Source organism: Daphnia magna, linkage group LG6 (genome assembly GCF_020631705.1).
Source record: "Daphnia magna isolate NIES linkage group LG6, ASM2063170v1.1, whole genome shotgun sequence".
In the NCBI taxonomy this organism is placed as follows: domain Eukaryota; kingdom Metazoa; phylum Arthropoda; class Branchiopoda; order Diplostraca; family Daphniidae; genus Daphnia; species Daphnia magna.
The window spans coordinates 648873-665745 of record NC_059187.1 but is presented as its reverse complement, the minus strand read 5'-3'; the positions used below and the strand labels follow the sequence as shown (position 1 = coordinate 665745).

At 41.8% G+C, this 16873-nt stretch overlaps 1 long non-coding RNA gene across 1 annotated transcript; it reads right to left on the bottom strand.

Annotated features, from left to right (window-relative positions):
- Positions 1 to 1944: 1944 nt before the first annotated feature.
- LOC116924789 lies at positions 1945 to 2907 on the bottom strand. Its single transcript, XR_006647925.1, has 2 exons — positions 2545 to 2907; positions 1945 to 2484 (listed from the first exon to the last, which is right to left on the bottom strand). It is a non-coding gene; the product is annotated as an uncharacterized LOC116924789 (long non-coding RNA).
- Positions 2908 to 16873: the final 13966 nt, after the last annotated feature.

Genomic DNA, 16873 nt, shown 5'->3' with positions numbered 1-16873 from the left:
TATGTGTGTAGGCTACCCTAGTTTTTGCCTCAAAATATACAAAAAACCGGGGGGTTGGCAACTCCAAACCAAAGTGTACGGACTGGCGACTGGCCTTACTTTGGCTTAAAATTGGCTTAAAATTTTCAATTTTAGCCTGAAATTCTGCTGAAGATCCAGAATGATCCTCGGCCTAGTGTACGAGTTTTGGAACAGTTGCCAACCCCCCGCAAAAAACAATACCTCTTGGAGTTCGCAGACTTGCCGGTCGCTCAAAATTTGAGCACGCTTATGGCAATTCTGCCGGTAACATTGCTCTTGTCATTTCCTCTTCCGCTAGATGGCATCTGTTGTTTCCATCTCCTTGTGTCACAACTTGTGTCGATTTCGGATGGCTGCACTTGCTCGGAGCGAGAAGGGTCATGTGACGTCATGCACTCCACCGGGTTGTCAGAAAATGGAGGTTACACTCGAACACTTTTTTCACTTTTTACGCCGGCTGGAGGATGTAACAGACGAAAGAAAAAAAGGCTCCTATCACTAAACAACACACTCTCTAAATTCGTCTGCTAGAAATTGCACTGCACCGCTGGCACTGACTAAAAAGGTCGGGCAAGAAAGTGCAGTTTTCGAGTGACCTCGGACGGTGCCGGAGCGCCACTGGAACGTACCAATTCGATGCACCGAAAAAGTGGATTGCACTAAGATTACCACTCGAACAACTTTTTCTCGGGGCAATTGCACCAGTGCAGAAAAGGGCAGCCGTCCGAAATCGACATTGGTCTCCGCGAGACGGTCTCGAAGGGTCGAGACCGTCACCGCTACATCCCAGTGGGACTATCCCGGCCCTCTGATTGGCTCTCTCAACCCTTATACCCTTTCATGTATTTCTGCTTTCCGCTCCCACATTTTCCTGATACACACAGCGTGGTTTTCCGTGGGAGTGGAGTTTGCGCTTTAATTTGTTGGTTTCTTTGTGTATTTATATTATTTACATTTATTGTTTGCTGTCTGTTAAATTTTACAAATACAATATTTTTACTTACATTAATTGTTTTTTCATTTTATATAATAGATTGAATTAAGTACCGGTGTGTTTTCTTAAATTAGTGTAAATTGGGCCATAGGCACTTGGGTTGGCGGTTCCAAAACCCGATCAGGTAATGATCGGGAAAACTATAATTCAAATTTTTTTTTAAATGATAGGAATGGATATATCTTGATAAGATCTGTCCATTTTTACAAGAATATTGCTTTAAAAAATACTTATTGGAAGAGTTACCCGATTTGCCGTTTTTCAGGTAGTTTGGTGCGGTTTAGCGGGTATCCGGTTAACCCCCCACCCCAATAATAAGTAAAATTTCAATAATTTATTGCGGGAAAACTATAAGACCAAAATTAATAAACTTTACAGAAATGGATAGCCCTTACCCAAGAGCTATCCAATTCTGTAAAGTTTATTTAAAAAAAAATGAAAACAATATAACAATAATTTTCTTTGACTTTATTTACGACATCACTGCCATTATCGAACGACTGCTTGTTACACAGGAAGTCAATTGTTCCAAATACGAAACGTAACGCTAATACGCTTAAACTTTTCAGCGGAAATTCGTATCTCATTATCGATCATTTCGTTTATTTCCGCTTTAATTCTTGCTTTGATTTTCGCTTTCGCGTCGACTGCCTCGATGGGCTTCTTGGTCTGGGTCATTTCTGGTTTTAGTGTTATTCTACCACGGTCTAACAGGAGAGGTAGACAAACGCCATAAGAGCTGACTGGCTCAGTAGGGTGGGAGGGTTCCATGGCTTTCCGCTAGGAGCGCCACGAGCTGAAAAGGGCTAATGCGAAAAGACAAAAAAAATATATCGTGCACCTCAGCATCGCTCAAGCATCTAGAATGGCGGGTACAGGATTAATACGAACTAGAAAATAGTGTTATACAAAGTTTAAAAAGATTGGGATAGGCTTCAAATCTTGGTTTTATTGAACAGTTGAAAAATTAAAATAGGAATATCACAAATTAAATTGAATACAACATGAATAATACAATTGATGTAAAAGTGAACATTGAAATCAGTTATTTTTTTTGGCAGTTATTGACACCATTTTAAAATAAACCAGATGCTGACAGAATAATAATTTATAATAATTAGTCAAGAAGCCTGACAGCACGGTTGACAGCTTGAGCGACCAAGCAGCCAAGCTTGCTGACTGCTGAGGTGCACGATATATTTTTTTGTCTTTTCGCATTAGCCCTTTTCTGCGCGTGGCGCTCCTAGCGGAATGCCATGGAACCCTCCCACCCCAGTGAGCTATCCCAGCTGATGCCAGGGATAGCGCGTTTGTCTACCTCTCCTGTTAGACCGTGGTTCTACTGTGGGATAGATCCTCTGATGCTGTCTCTACATGGATTTCTTTCGGGTTTTCATGATTTATGTTGCTCGGGCATAGGGTGCAAGATCTTGGTGACACTAAGATTGAAGTCATGATAGCTGTAAAAACTAAACATGATATCAATCCAATTAGACAGCACGATTTTCAGTCCTTTTCCCAGTCTATACCTTTGAAGCTTATGCCACTTAGTTTAGCTTTAAATTTCCCATCTGGAGCATTCGAATCTGGATCGGCTGGTGACACTAGCTCACAATGATCTTCCGGTACACTATCTGCGGGTGGTGGCTCTAGCTCACAAGGATCTTCCGGTACACTATCTTAACAATTACCACCAACTGGCGATGCCAAGAATTGGTATTGCTCGGGAAACATTTTTAGTTTGGAAGTTAAGGCCGAATGATTCGATTCAAATGCATTCGGCTCTACTTCAGTATTCCTGTAGACACAAGACCACTGATAGAACTAAGTTTGGACCAATAATTAATTCCAGCTATTTCGTATTGGATGCTGGTCTCCCTTTTCCGAGAGGGCTAGTGCTTATCGTGCTTCAACCAGGGCTCTTTGACTAGGGCGCGGCCCCGCATCCAATGGGTAGGTATCTGGGCGAATGGGTAGGTCTTCTTGGCTAAAAAAAGGTATCTGGGCGAATGGGTAGGTCTTCTCGGCTAAAAAATTCGATCCGGTGGGTTACGGTTCTTGAGACTCTGGGCCATTACCTACCCGGGTTTTAAGTGGGTATCATAATTTCAAAACCGGTTCCATAACCCGGTTAGCCCCGATTTTCTACCCGATTACCCAGTTTTTTGCCTGATTACCCGGGTTTTCCCGGAATTTAGTCCTGTGCTTTAAATTTCCGCCACAAGATGGCATTTTCCCAGAAACTTTTTTGCCACCCTCCCTTTTTTTTAACTTGGTACCATCCCCGCCGCCATTTTTCAAGATGGTGGTGGGTATCCCCGTTTACCCATCAAAACCGGCCCAGTCTACCTATTTTAGCAAAAAGGCTACCCGGATCACCCATGGGTGACTATTTTTTGCGACGATCCGCGGGTAACCCGGGTTTTCGAGAACCGGGGCCGAGCCCTATCTTTGACCATGACTGAATGTTTCTGCTTTGAAATTTTAAAAAACAAATGAATTAGGCAACGCCGCAAACGCGCAATTTTTCAAAATAGGGGGAATTTAAAACATAAATACAAAATTCCCAAATTGCACCGTCATTTTGATTTTGGTCCCAAAAAATCGGGAATGAAAAGGAGCCCTAGTGGATTTACTTTTCTAGCACACGAACTGATAATAAAAAATTATAAAAATAAAACAAGGTGTTTTGCCCTATCACCCCTGTAGACGACCGGCCTCCTAGGCTAGCGAACCTAGCGGGGAATCCTGGAACCACTTAGTAAACACCCGCCGTTTCCCCCTACAGAGAGTGATACGGTGATCGTGTACCTTGCTATTATATCGTGCCTGAACCATGCCTGAACTACCCTCAAACTCATGTTACACCCTATTACAGCAAACGCCATCTATTGAGAGAAGTATCGTAAAAATCGGGGTCGGTGGTGTCCTAATGACTTCATCTAGACAGAATCCTTATCTGGGAAACTGTACCACGTAATTTGAAGGTTAAATTGCTGATTTAATGAGAAAACCAATCACTTAATCGAAATCGGCGTTCAATTGTGATTGTGCCATGTGATTTTTGTCGAGTTTCAAGAGAAGTTGTTTTTTGCAGATTTTGACAAAAGTGAACAAATTTCGAATTTTGTTTGAAATACAGGATTTCAATTCAGAATTAAATGAAAATCCCGGAAATCTACTTTATTTTTCCACTGGTTAAATAGTTTTTGAACTAAACGTAAAAAAAAAATAAAGTTGGTGCACTAGCAGCACTTTTTGTTGGTTTTTGTTTTTACTGCTGGTTTAACGAGAAAACCAATAACTTAATCGAAATCCACGTTAAATTTTGATTACGCCATGTGATTTTTGTCGATGGACAAAATAAAAAATTAGGCAGCGCCCCTGCCGATCACTGCCCGCAACATTATTGGCAGCGGCGGTAACTTTTAAACAGCATGAATGGGAGATCGATGCAAAGTCAACTGAAACCCATGCTAGCAAACAATCACCAGTAAAGAAAAACGGAAGAAAAATAAGCTCTGAAAACTGCAGTAATTTTTCTTTCTTGCTATTAGGACAATCATGTTCCCTGCATTAACGCCATGCCAACGAATCATGCCTGGTTTTTCATTTTCACATATGGCTGCTCTCATTCACTATGGTGATCCAGATTATAACGGACTTATGTAAATTTCCCTCAATTTCTTTTTTTTATTACATAGCATCGGGAATCAGACGATGACAAAATTCTTTGTTCCATTATTTCTCCCACTGTTTTAAGTTTTATTCGCCTCCTCAAATTGCGGGATGGAGCCAAAACTTGACGCAAAAAAAAAGAAAAACCCGTTTTCCCTGCGTTTCTTCAACTGATTTCCGATATGTTTTCAATCAGGAAAAGCACTGCAGCTTTGATTAAAAACAACAACAACAAAAACATGCGATACATGGGCAAATGGCCGTTGCGGCTTTGCGGCGTTGCGCTCGTAGGCTATATGAGAGAAAGAAGAAGAAGAAGAAAAATAAAACGCCATACTTTGCTATTTGTTCCCGACTGGAATACCGCCGACTCTATATATTGCCCCCATAGCACGCCTGCCCCTCTTTCTCTCCCCCAAACGTATCGATTTCCTATCGTATGTTGTATATCGGATTTCAAACGCGGCTAGCTTGTAATTTGTACAGCATCATATTTTTTTTGTGTGTGCTCTACACATGCTGGCGCAAAGAAAAATGTTAAGGTCGGGGGGAGGAAACGAAAGGAAATCTGAGGATAGGCTACCCGCCATTACGCTCAGACGTCACGCGGCCAGTTCTGTATACAATAGACGAGGCTCGTTTTTCTCCAATTTCGCGTGTTTCTTATTCCTCTTATTTTTTTTCCTGCTGTAAATCAACAATTGCATCAAGCAACTGCCGCACTCATCGGTGACTCTGCCTGATAATCGTTAGACGATTTTAAATATTTGTTTGTCCGTCTCCGTCCACTGTTGATGCCGTATGATTAATGAACGAAATGTACGATAGAACCCAATCGAATGGACTGAAACCAACTAAACAGCGTCAACGATATATTTTTTAGAGACGGGAAAGACAAAAGGAAAGAATTTAAAAGAAAAAAAGGGAGTTGAACCGCAAAAATAGGACCGGTATACGATGAAGCGCACGGCTGGTATATGATCTCTGCACTTTTATAGATGGACATCAACAGCAGCGTTGGGTGCAATCCTGATGGATGCTCGGGTCTTCTGATGACCCTAATGGTGCTCAGGTGTTCCAGCCTTCTCGCCTTCTTCTTGTAGTTCCCCCCCTCCAGCCGAATATAGCTAATAGCCATGGCGCTTCAATCTGCGCTCGAGGTGAATTGCTCAAGCTCAGCTCCGAACGCTCCTATACGAAATCAGCTCGAGCCAAATCAATTGAAGAAGATTGGGCCCATAGGCCCTATATATGTGTAGCCTACTCTAGAGTGACGGGGCCCTTTCTCTGGGGCCTGCATGACGAGAGCCAAGAGGCCAACCGAAAGACGTGAGCCAGCAGCAGCGCGGATATCTCCCTCTCTAGAGCTAAGCCCGAGAGAAAGAAAGAAAGAAAGAAAGAAAGAAATAAAGAAAGAACGAAAAAAAAAAAATGTTAAGAAATAAGAAAAGAAGAGAGGGACGAAACGAAACCTTGAGGCTATTGACAGTCTTCCTTAATTGGACGTAATTTAACCTGGACCGATCGGCTCCTTTGAAGTCAGAGACCCCGGCAGGTGTTCATCGTTTTGAAGGAGCTCCGATCTCCTCCTTCTCCTCCGCCCTTTTTCTTTTTTTTTTTTTTTTTTTTTTCCTTTCCTTTTCTTTTCTTTTTTCTTTTCTGTTTCCCTCTCATCTCTCGTTTTCTTCGTCTTTTATACGAGATCAACCACCAGAAAAAATAAAAAAAAAAAAAAGGCAGGCAGGCATAAGAAAAAATGGAGCTGCAATACAAGGCGATGAAGAGAACGAAAGAAAAAAAAAATATCAAGTATATGCGTCAAGAAATAAAGAAAGAAAAAAGCTAGACGTGCGCGAGTACATTTACCTGCTGCCACTGATAAAGAGAGAGAGAGAGAGAGAGAGCGAAAGGGAGGAACCAGCTCGAGGCCCTTTCTTTTGTGTGTGCGCGCGAATGTGTGCGTTGTTTGGATTTATCCGTAGAGGAGCGGCACGCAGCTAATTCATCATTCATCGGGATTTAGGGGAGCGCATTGGTCACGATGATGGAATACATACGTATGTACTGTAGCTATACGTATAGTCTACGCATGAGAACCGATCTCTGTCCGCTTAGCGGGCCGAGAAGTCATGCAACAAAAGATTTGGGTTTTTTTCTTTTTACAATTTCTCATTGATGTTCTTGAATTTTCTCTTTTTTTTTTGTTCCTTTTCTTTTCCTTCGTTATTATTAATTTGATTCTTTTTAGACGCAGTGCACACACTGACTGCCAAGCCGCGCATGCATTTACTGTCAATCTTTGAGATAGGTAGAAACGAGCCGGCGGCAAGTGCGGCGGAGGCAGCGGCAAACGAGGGGCTCATATAGAGAAGCCCAGCAATTGATAAGGTGCAATTAAAATCGACTCATTCTTAATTGACTTAGATTTCGCCGCGCTATCTGATATGCTGCATGCGGGAATTGCGGTAACCGAAGGCGAGCAAGAATCGAAGATGGACGAGATCTGAAAAAATTGGTCGAAACGCATAATATATATGAAATGAAATGAGATTATATTTAGACGACATCACGTATATTTAGATCACAGCTGATCATGGAGCCGAAATGAATACATAGTGTAGGGTTCATGTGAAATTGTTGTTTCAAATGATGCGTCATCATCCGCAGCTGATGCGTTCGACCTATTGCATTTTGGCGCAATAACTGATTTCTATCATATTCAAATTAACTTGCCTTCATTCATTTGGAGGCATCACGACACGGGGGATGTGAATATTTTTGTTAAAAACCAGATTTCTTCCATGCCCTATTCATTTCTTTCAGCCCTCTAGAATAAAGCAAACAACCTGTAATCACGTCAAAGTCGGACGATAATCATGCCAAAGTTACTACCTTATTTGCTGTTCCTCTGCGTGCATCCATGGTACTTAGCCATACTCCGTTTGATTGTGTACAGTCAATCTGATTGTATTGCAAAAGACGGTGAGTGCACATCCACTGTATACATAATCTAATCTAATCATATAGTCTAGCCTACATACTACCTCATTATGTTTGCGATATTTGTACTTGTTTTCCCATTTCCTCGTATTATACATCTATAGTTATAATCCTACGTATACGCACTGTCTACGTCAACGCACTCTCGTTATAACTGCCACTAAGGACCTATTTAAAAACAAGAGTCCCCGACTGTTCTCTAATACGCAACAGCAATTAAAATATGTATACCTTTTATTCCTGGGACTTATTAATGCGGCCAATCTTTTTGGGGGGTGTAACTCTGCCCATTTTGAAAATGCATCAGAATTTTCGGATTATAAATTTTTTCTTTTCAATTTATTATTTTCTTAAATTTGATTTTCTATTTATTTTTTTTTTTTTCGATATAATAAAAAAAGAAAAAAGAAAAGGGAGACGGAGAAAGGACATGAGGAGGTTTAGGGTTCACTGGAGCGAGAGAAACACTTTTGACTGGGACCCATCAACGTCGCTGAGTAGTGGGCGGAGTTGAAAGATGGGTGGATGGAAGGGTGGAGTAAAGTAGGCTGTTTTCAGGAGACATTGTATATATACGTGTATAGGAACTGGAAGCCCCGAGTGGCGATGCTGGTGCTATCCACTAGCGCTCCGCTGGATTCATAGAGGGGGGGGGGGGGGAGGAGGACGGGGAGTCAAGTGGAGGAGGATACAGTTACTGCTTGTCATTAGTGTTTCAATTAAGCGGCACTTGACGTCGGCACCGAAAATTTCCTTTTCTTTTTTTCTTTTTCCCCGGCTGTCGCAGCGGCGGCGGTTCTCTTTTGCTTTCCCAAAAGAAATCATCAAAAAGGAAATACAAAATAGGAGACCGTGGCAGGAGGAGGAGGAGGAAATTCAAACTTGAAACGGGGCTTGGTGTGGGGCTCCAAGCGAAAGGCAGGAAACTGCGCTCATTTGTACAGTAGGTGATAGTGGCATTTGCATTTTTCTTGGCCGCTTGGTTGCGAAGGAATGCGGACTGCCTAAACTATGCACAAACGTGTAAGAGATTTCAAAGGCCTAGACACATCTTAAAACGACGTGGCCAGATTTTGAACCGAGGGGACGTCGTTTTTTGCCCATTAACGTGTTGTGCTGCTGCGTGCCAGCGCTCAGCACGAGTGCTGTGTTTGCCCATGTGGGGTGCGTTCGGCAAGGACGTGGACTACAAAAGGACGTAGCGAAAGAGCGGACAGAAAGGGAAACGCAATGAAAGATAAAGACGAAACAAAGTGGCGCCACCGTTTGTCTTGTGTTTGCTGTTATTATTATGATTTTGTTTGTTTTCCTTTTATTTTCTGTTTGGTTTTGTTTGTTGTGTTTGTTGTTATGTTTTTATTGTTTGAGCTGTGGGGGACCTGGCGCCACCTTTCTTGTTTTGTTTGTTGGCTTATTTGTCTTGTGTTACGAGTCTGTTTTTAATACCAGTTTGTCTAGCTTCACCGACCCTTATCCCATTTATCAATCGCTTTATTTGCATACGCGTCATTAAATAGGGTCTACTCATTTATTGATCTTTTAATCAGTTTTTTTTGGTTTTTTTTTTTATGTTTCGTATTTCGTTGGCCGCGTGTGGTCCGTCGCCTCATTCGACTTTGATTTGCTGCTGTGCTGGATGATTGGAGAATGTGCAGCACCAACATCATATTACATAGTCTACCGCTGCAGATTGATGACTGAGGGCTGTGTGGTGTGGCCCACGACACCAACTCACTGGTTTTGGCATGTTTTATTTTTTTAAGGATCTGGCTGTCTGACTGATTTCAATGACGGCCACTCGTGAAACCCGTCAAAACCGGGACCACATCACGGGCCAACGGAAAACACCCAACGGGATATAATAAACAGACATCAGTGTGCCTTTTATTTGTCGACCACTCGCTAATAGATTTCAAGTGGCTGGCCGCTCCTTTTCCCAATTCCTTTGGCATTTTTTGTTTGGGGGGGGGGTTTCGTTTTGCCCGTTTATGTAAATTTCGGTTGTGTTATACACAGAATTTGCATATGGATGAAACTCTTTCTCATCTCTCTTTGAGATGTTTTTAGACTAGACCTATAGCCTATTGCCATGTGAATGTGCCACTCCTAAATACCAACAGAATGGCATCAATCAAGTATATATATAGTCTATATACATATACCAGAAAAAGACGAGTGGTGATCACAACACAGATTGCTGTGCAACGAAAGACAGCACTGACTCGTTGTAGATTGCTGCTTGAAAGATACCAAACATTCAGGCCAAATGAAACGTCACATAAACTATCAAATATAAGGCAAAAAACAAAAACAAAAAAAACGAAACAAATCTCTTTGAATGGAAGCCGGATAAATGCGGAATCGAAAAAAAGAAATGCAAAACAGACACGTAATTTAAAGTGGGGGGACCCAACTCATTTCCACCTGGTTTAGCCGTATCATCTTTTTTTGTTCGCTTATACTATATAACTGGCTCCGGTGGCGGTCGTGAGGAACTATGGAAGGATTTGATGATTTCCCCATTTATTATTATTATTTTTAAAAATATTTTTCATGTCTACAAACCGTGAAAACTGAGGGTGTGACAGGCTGCATCGAAGCGAAGAAAACGAGAAGTAAATTCCCTTTTCTTTTTATATTTTTTTCTTTAACTTTTTCTGCCCGTTCCTGCTAAAATTCCCACATCTCGACCAACCATCTTCCCAAGCTCTTTTCCTTTTTTTTCCCTCCCAGCCCCCCCCCCTCCCTTCCTCTCGTGAACGTTTAACTATAGCCCGTATATCAAAGGATATATCCTCCTCCCACTCTTTCGGCCAAACGGTTGGGTCCTCAAAACGAAAAAAGAAAAAAGAAATGAAAATGAAAATAAAATGAGAAATGGGAAAAAAAAAAAAGGAAAAAAAAAGAAAATAATAATAATAAAAAAAGTTCGAGCCCATACGGTGCAGTTGAAAGGTAAAAGGCCCATTACAGTTGACTGGGCCAGGGTCTAGAAAACGGGCAGAGTAAAAAAAAAAAAAAAAAGGGGGGGGGGGGGATAGGGAGAAATGTCTCCAATGAACTTCACGGTTGGCAAAGTTAACGACATGCTTGAAACTTGTTTCTAATGTCCGGCATGGTTAAACGAGCGAAACTCATTTTACACTACAATTTCTTTCCCCCCTTCTCCTTCATTTTATTTCTCTCTCTCTCTCTCTCTCTCTTCCATGTTTTCGTACATATTTCAATTTGATGGCTATAAGCTCGGCTGGTTCCGACTCGCCATCTTATCAACGTTTTTTTTTTAAATATTTTTTCAAACATCATAGGTGGGTGTAGGGAGAAGCTAAAACTGCTAAACACCGAAAAGGATGGTACATGTTTATAATGTCCGAATGGGCCGCTGAGAAACCGTGCCGAGTTTTTTTTTTTTATTGTTATGATGATGATGATGATGATGATCTTTCTTTTTTTCTTCTTCTTCTTCTGTTGTTGTTGTGTTGCGGAGTCTCAACGGCACCCCTCGATGCAGCCTAAAACTATGGCAAGACTCAACTCACAACCTGTAAACGCCGTGTAATCAAATGTTCAACAAGTCCATTCCGGTGAATCTATATACAATTCGAATTGAAAGTGACCTTGTCCAACGTTTTTATATATACCATCCGGAAATGGATGTCTTGCACATTGTTTCTCATCAGTCTCCGCTGTCTATATATAGGGGTCTATATATATATATATACGTTGAAACCATTAACCGTTCGCCTTTTAGACTTATAGTCCAGGAACGCGGTGCTGTCCGGCAAATTGTTGTTGTTGTGTTATATGGGCCCTATCCCATCAGCCACACAGGCTCCGTTTTTTCTGTTTGAATATAGAAAGTAAATGCTGCGTTTCTCTTGTATTTCTTTCCTTCCTCCACATCCTTACCCCCCCCTGATCTTAATCTACACCAGGTCATCTTTTTTCTCATAGTCTACTTAGTTTTTATTAGTAATAATATTTATTTATTTATTTATTTATTATTATTTAAAACTAGTGATGGACAATTGCGAAGCTATTGACTGTATACCTGCAAGTATATGGACTGTCGAGGAATGTCCAACTTGTCCCTTCTGGCTGATGGCAAAAATGTTAAGGGATATACATAAACTTGTGATCTGTTGATGCTGCTATATAATAGCATATAGCATATACCTTTAGAATTTTCCTTTTCATTTTTGGAAAGGTGCTGTTGTGTATTATAATCTTTTGTTGCAGCTGTTACTGCTGATGCGTGTAGTATATACATATAGGCCTATACCTTTTGCCCGGTGTGTACGTTTAGCTTGGGCTGGCTCTTGCTGAGACTGCCTTATTATATGAGATATGACTGTGACACCGAAGTAGGTCGTTTGTGAATTGCTTGCGCTTGTGCAGTTGTTGCTTCCCATTTCACCGCGTGCTCCACTCGGCTGCATCTATGGATATGTAATATACACTGCTGTAGATGGCCTGCTGTTTGCCTGCTCGCCGCCTGCCCTCCTGAATTAATGCTTCACTTCCGGCTGCCCAAATTGGGATAATGAACGAGTTGCATTTCTGCTTCCGGTGGAGCAACAATTCTCTTGTTAACTCCATTTTTAATGCAATAACATGGACTATAATTGCTGTAAAACTAGTATAGCCTACTGCCCTGGCCTACTTTTTGTTTTTGTATTTTCGGTTTGACTGACTTGAAATATCGAAAGAGATGGACATTTAAAGAGTGACATTGAATTTTTGAAATGAATCAGCTGGTCTACTAGCTATAATGGCTTACCATATATACAAAGCTTAATCTATTAGCTTGCTGCTATCGTTCTTGTGTTCATGGGACTCTGTGCTGTGTGCGTCCCAATTCATCTGCACAAGCCATGGCATTGTTCGGTTCGAACGATCTTTGGAATGTGGTCCGAATGGACATTATTGTCAGTTCCTACCCGCAGCCAATGGACCATGCTGTACAGTACACAGCAGACGATGTATAGATCATTGCTGGAGATATACGTAGATAAACTGGAAAAAAAAAAAACGATTTAGCCTGAACATATGCACGTACGGCACAGCCATGTAGACTGAGAGAACATGTTGAGGTACGCCAGCCAAAAAAAAAAAAAAAAAAACAGCAGGGGGGGCAGCAAACCGTCTCCAAACGTCCCAGCCGTTTCAGTGGGCCAGCAGCCAAAGGCCAAAGCTTATATAGCACTGTCCATTATCTTTGTTGTTTTGTTTCGTGTGTGTGTGTGTGTGTGTTCCCATCTCCCTCTTCTCTCTTGTCTTTACATCGAACTGTAGATATTTTGTCGGCATTTTTTAACGACAAGAATAATGTATGGACTATACACATTGGGCGCGCGAGTGCTGGCCACCATATAACCTTCGTGGCGTACGATAGAATTTCTCCCCCCCCCATCTATTGTTTGTTTTCCTTTCTCCTTTTTATCCTTTTCTTTTTATGTCTTTTTCTTTTTAAAATTTATGTTCTGTTATTATTATTTTATTTCGGTATTTTATTATTTTTTTTAATATTACCCCTATAGCCACGATTGCGGTATAGGGTGGGAAGAAAAGAGGCAAAATGGATGTCATCTTTTTTGTGTTTGGAATATATATAGCAAAGTTGTAGGAGGCCTATCAATAATGGAGAAGGGCCCACACGGTTTGTTGCGATGTATTTACAACTGTTGATCCTCATCGTCATCTTAGCGCCGCACCATCCCTTAATATATTTCCAACTTGCTGGTGGTCAGATGTGAATCTGTTGGACTGCGAGCTCTTGTGGACGCTAGCAGACACACGCATTTTTATATCTATAGCTATACAATACGCACATATTTTTGAATTCGATTATTACTACTCATGCGACTCGTGTATCTAAATGTCGGGATGCGACGACTGGAAGGCGGACGCATCAGCTCGGACTTTGGCTAGATACCAAACAACTTCTCTTCTCAACATCGACAATGTCTCGAACTCTCTCTAGCTCTTCTGTTGACTCTCTTCCGTCCCTCGGCTGGGCGGCATATCATTGCGGTGGATCCAGCGGAGTGGGGCCAGACGTCTGTCAGATTATGGGGCCGCAAGGCACTCGCCATCGCAATGTCGCTATATAACATCAGATAACAGCATCCCACTGAATATCGAGATGTAGGGGATGATGCCAGGCTCTTTGGCCAAAGTGGTATATCACACTATAACGGGGCCATTATTGCCTTTGGCCTTCTATTCACTGCGATCTTCTGAGCGCTGTGTAAAACATTCATAACCGACATTGGTTTCTGACAGCGAGTTAATACGTTATCACATACCGGAAACTGGAAAACATTTGGCTTGTTGCTTACATCCTAGATCTTCAATTGCATTATGACTGACAGCTATTATAGGGCGGCCACTCAAACTGTCTTGTCGTTTAGACTGCGTCCATCGCACATGGCCAAAGTCTATATATATATACGGCCATAATGAGTATATAGATATATAGCTTATACATATAGCGCTATCGTAAATAGTTGGAATGCCATTGATGAACTATTCTCAAGTGTAGGCTATAGATGGAAAGGGCCAGCTAATAACTGTGCACTGTAAATGATGCTGCCTTAGTCTATCGATATACACATATATAAACAGGCTCTATCTTTAGGCTTTACGATGCGCGTTATTGGCACTCATTGGCGCTATAGATGATATTCGAGTATAGGTATAGGCCTACACTATGTCCTTAAAATAGGCCATACCTAGTTGAAGACTTGCTTGATGGCAAAAGCGACCCAAGAAAGTGAAAATTGGCCATCGCCATGCGAGTCGTCTGGCAAACCCGCTATCGTCCCTCCACCTTATGTTCCCCTTGTCCTGTCAATCTCTGTCCTCAAAACGATCTACAAGCTATTAAATGCTTCCCTTTTTTTTTTAAAAAGAACAAAACAGTCCAACATTTATTGAGAGCATTATTTCTACTGGCCAGTCAGTCATCAGCCTGTCCGTCATGCATCCCATGAAGCAGCAGTTCATGTGATGCTGCGTGTATTATAGCAAGATGTTGTTCCATATAGGCCTATGTGTATCAGCATAGCCAAGGGATCTGTGCATGTCCATATCTACCTTGAGAGAAGAGAAAGAGAAAGAGAAATGGACGGCAAAAGACATTATATATATACTGTATATATACAGTATATTAGGAGGAGGAAACGCAGGTTGTCCCGCCATCCATTTTTGTGTGTGTGTGGATGTACAGTTTATATATATGCACGTCCGCTTTGCCGCCGACAGGCTCCGCTTCTTAAATAAATAATGCCCAGGAATATATAGGCAGAAAAACCACAAACGTTGGGACCCCCTGCCGATGCTGAGACGGAGCCGACAGCGCCAGGCATTGGCCGCCTGATGGACCTTGGGTCTCTCAACCGTTTCTCTCTTCCACGGCATATAACAAAAAACCGTATGCACGTTTTGTTTTCAACAGCAGCCGCGCTATTATAAGAAAACGAGAATAAGAGAACAGATGTAAAGAGAAAACGTGGCGGGAATGTGTGCGAGAGATTAAGTTGAAAGATCATTTCAAGTCAGAAACAAAAGAAACGCTGCAATGTGGATGAGAAAGTCTTTCACCATCACCACGATAATGGCAGATGCATTTGCCAATATGCAAAGTATGTATACCGTAGTATATACGTGGCATCCGTTAACGTTACGTTTCGTAACAATGAGCATCAGAAAAAATCAAAAATGAAACAGATTTTGGAAAATTCTATATACGTATAGTTCTATATTCAAATGCATAATGACCATACTCAATTGAAGCATCAATAAATCGCATGGTATTATGTACATAACACGCTATATATACCAGTTGATTGGTGATCATTCGTTTTCAAAACAAAGAGACTCGACGACGACGCGTTCTCACTGATGCCGCCATGTTGAATGGCGTTCGGCAAAGCGGCTATTTGCAGGAAGCGTGAGCAAGCATGTAGGTCATGGGTCGTAAGGTGAGGTAGCACAATCTCTACCAAAGACAATGTGTGCTTAAAGGGCAGGCCAAATAACACCAGCAGCGCGTCTATAGAAAGAAAAAAATAATTAAATTAAAACAAAACGAAAAAAAATGCAGTTGTGTACTGCATTGATCAGATGAAAAGAAGAACACCTCCTGAAAAGCAGAGAGAGGTGATGAGGTTACGGTGATAATAGACCGGCAAAAAAAATAATGGCCGCGTTTTCAAATCCGCTCTCCTCTTCGCTTGCTCCCATTGTTTGCTTTAATGCTCTCATTGAACCACTGCTGAGATGATCAATCTATAATCGTATATAATGCGAGAGAGAGAATAACGCTCAGCATATGCTTGCTGCTGAGACTTGCGCAAATATAGCAGCTATCAAGCGATCGTATATGCATATTATATATGGAATGAGCATCAATTGAAGTATAGACTATATAGTAAATAGAATAATAGCAATAGGCGGTAGTAGTGGAGTAGTAGCAGTTGTAGTAGCACCTGGACACCCCAGAAAAGCTTTCATGTCCATTCTTCTGTATTGTCTTTCTCTTCTGTATTAGCCCATACCCTTTTAAGATCGGCTTCCAGAGAATGCGCCAGATACCGCGCCCGTTCGCTACCGCCCAGCTCTTTCCACTTGAAAAAACTTGTTCGCCTTTATGCTTTCCTCCTCCTTTTTTTTTTTGTGTGTGTCTATTCGCCCTCATATTTATAGGATTCGAACACAGTCTAACGTTCATGGTGGCGGATGCGCGGCATCATTGGCGGCAGGGCATATATAGCAGCCAGTCAGCCATATAGTTGGCCATCGTACACAGCACTTCTTGGCCTTCTTCTTCTTCTTTTTTGAATAACCCACGTTCTTTCTTTCTTTCCTCCGCCCTTTTATGCATACTCTTCTTTCTCTCTCTTTTTCTTTTGCTTTCTCGCTGTTGTACAGAAGAGAGAGGAAGCTCGCTTTTCGCTGCGCTATGGCTGTGTGGCACTTCTTCAATTTTCAATCGCGTATACTATATACTGTCGACCGCAAAGGGCAGCAGCAGCAGCAGCATCAAGACGTATAGAAAGAGAGAAACGCGGGCTGTGAATGGAAGGTGAGTGACAGCTATTGGATCTCCCCCTTGGTCCCACCTCTGCGCACCGTTCGAGCGCACGGTGCGCTCTTTAGGCGAGCCAAAGGAAACCG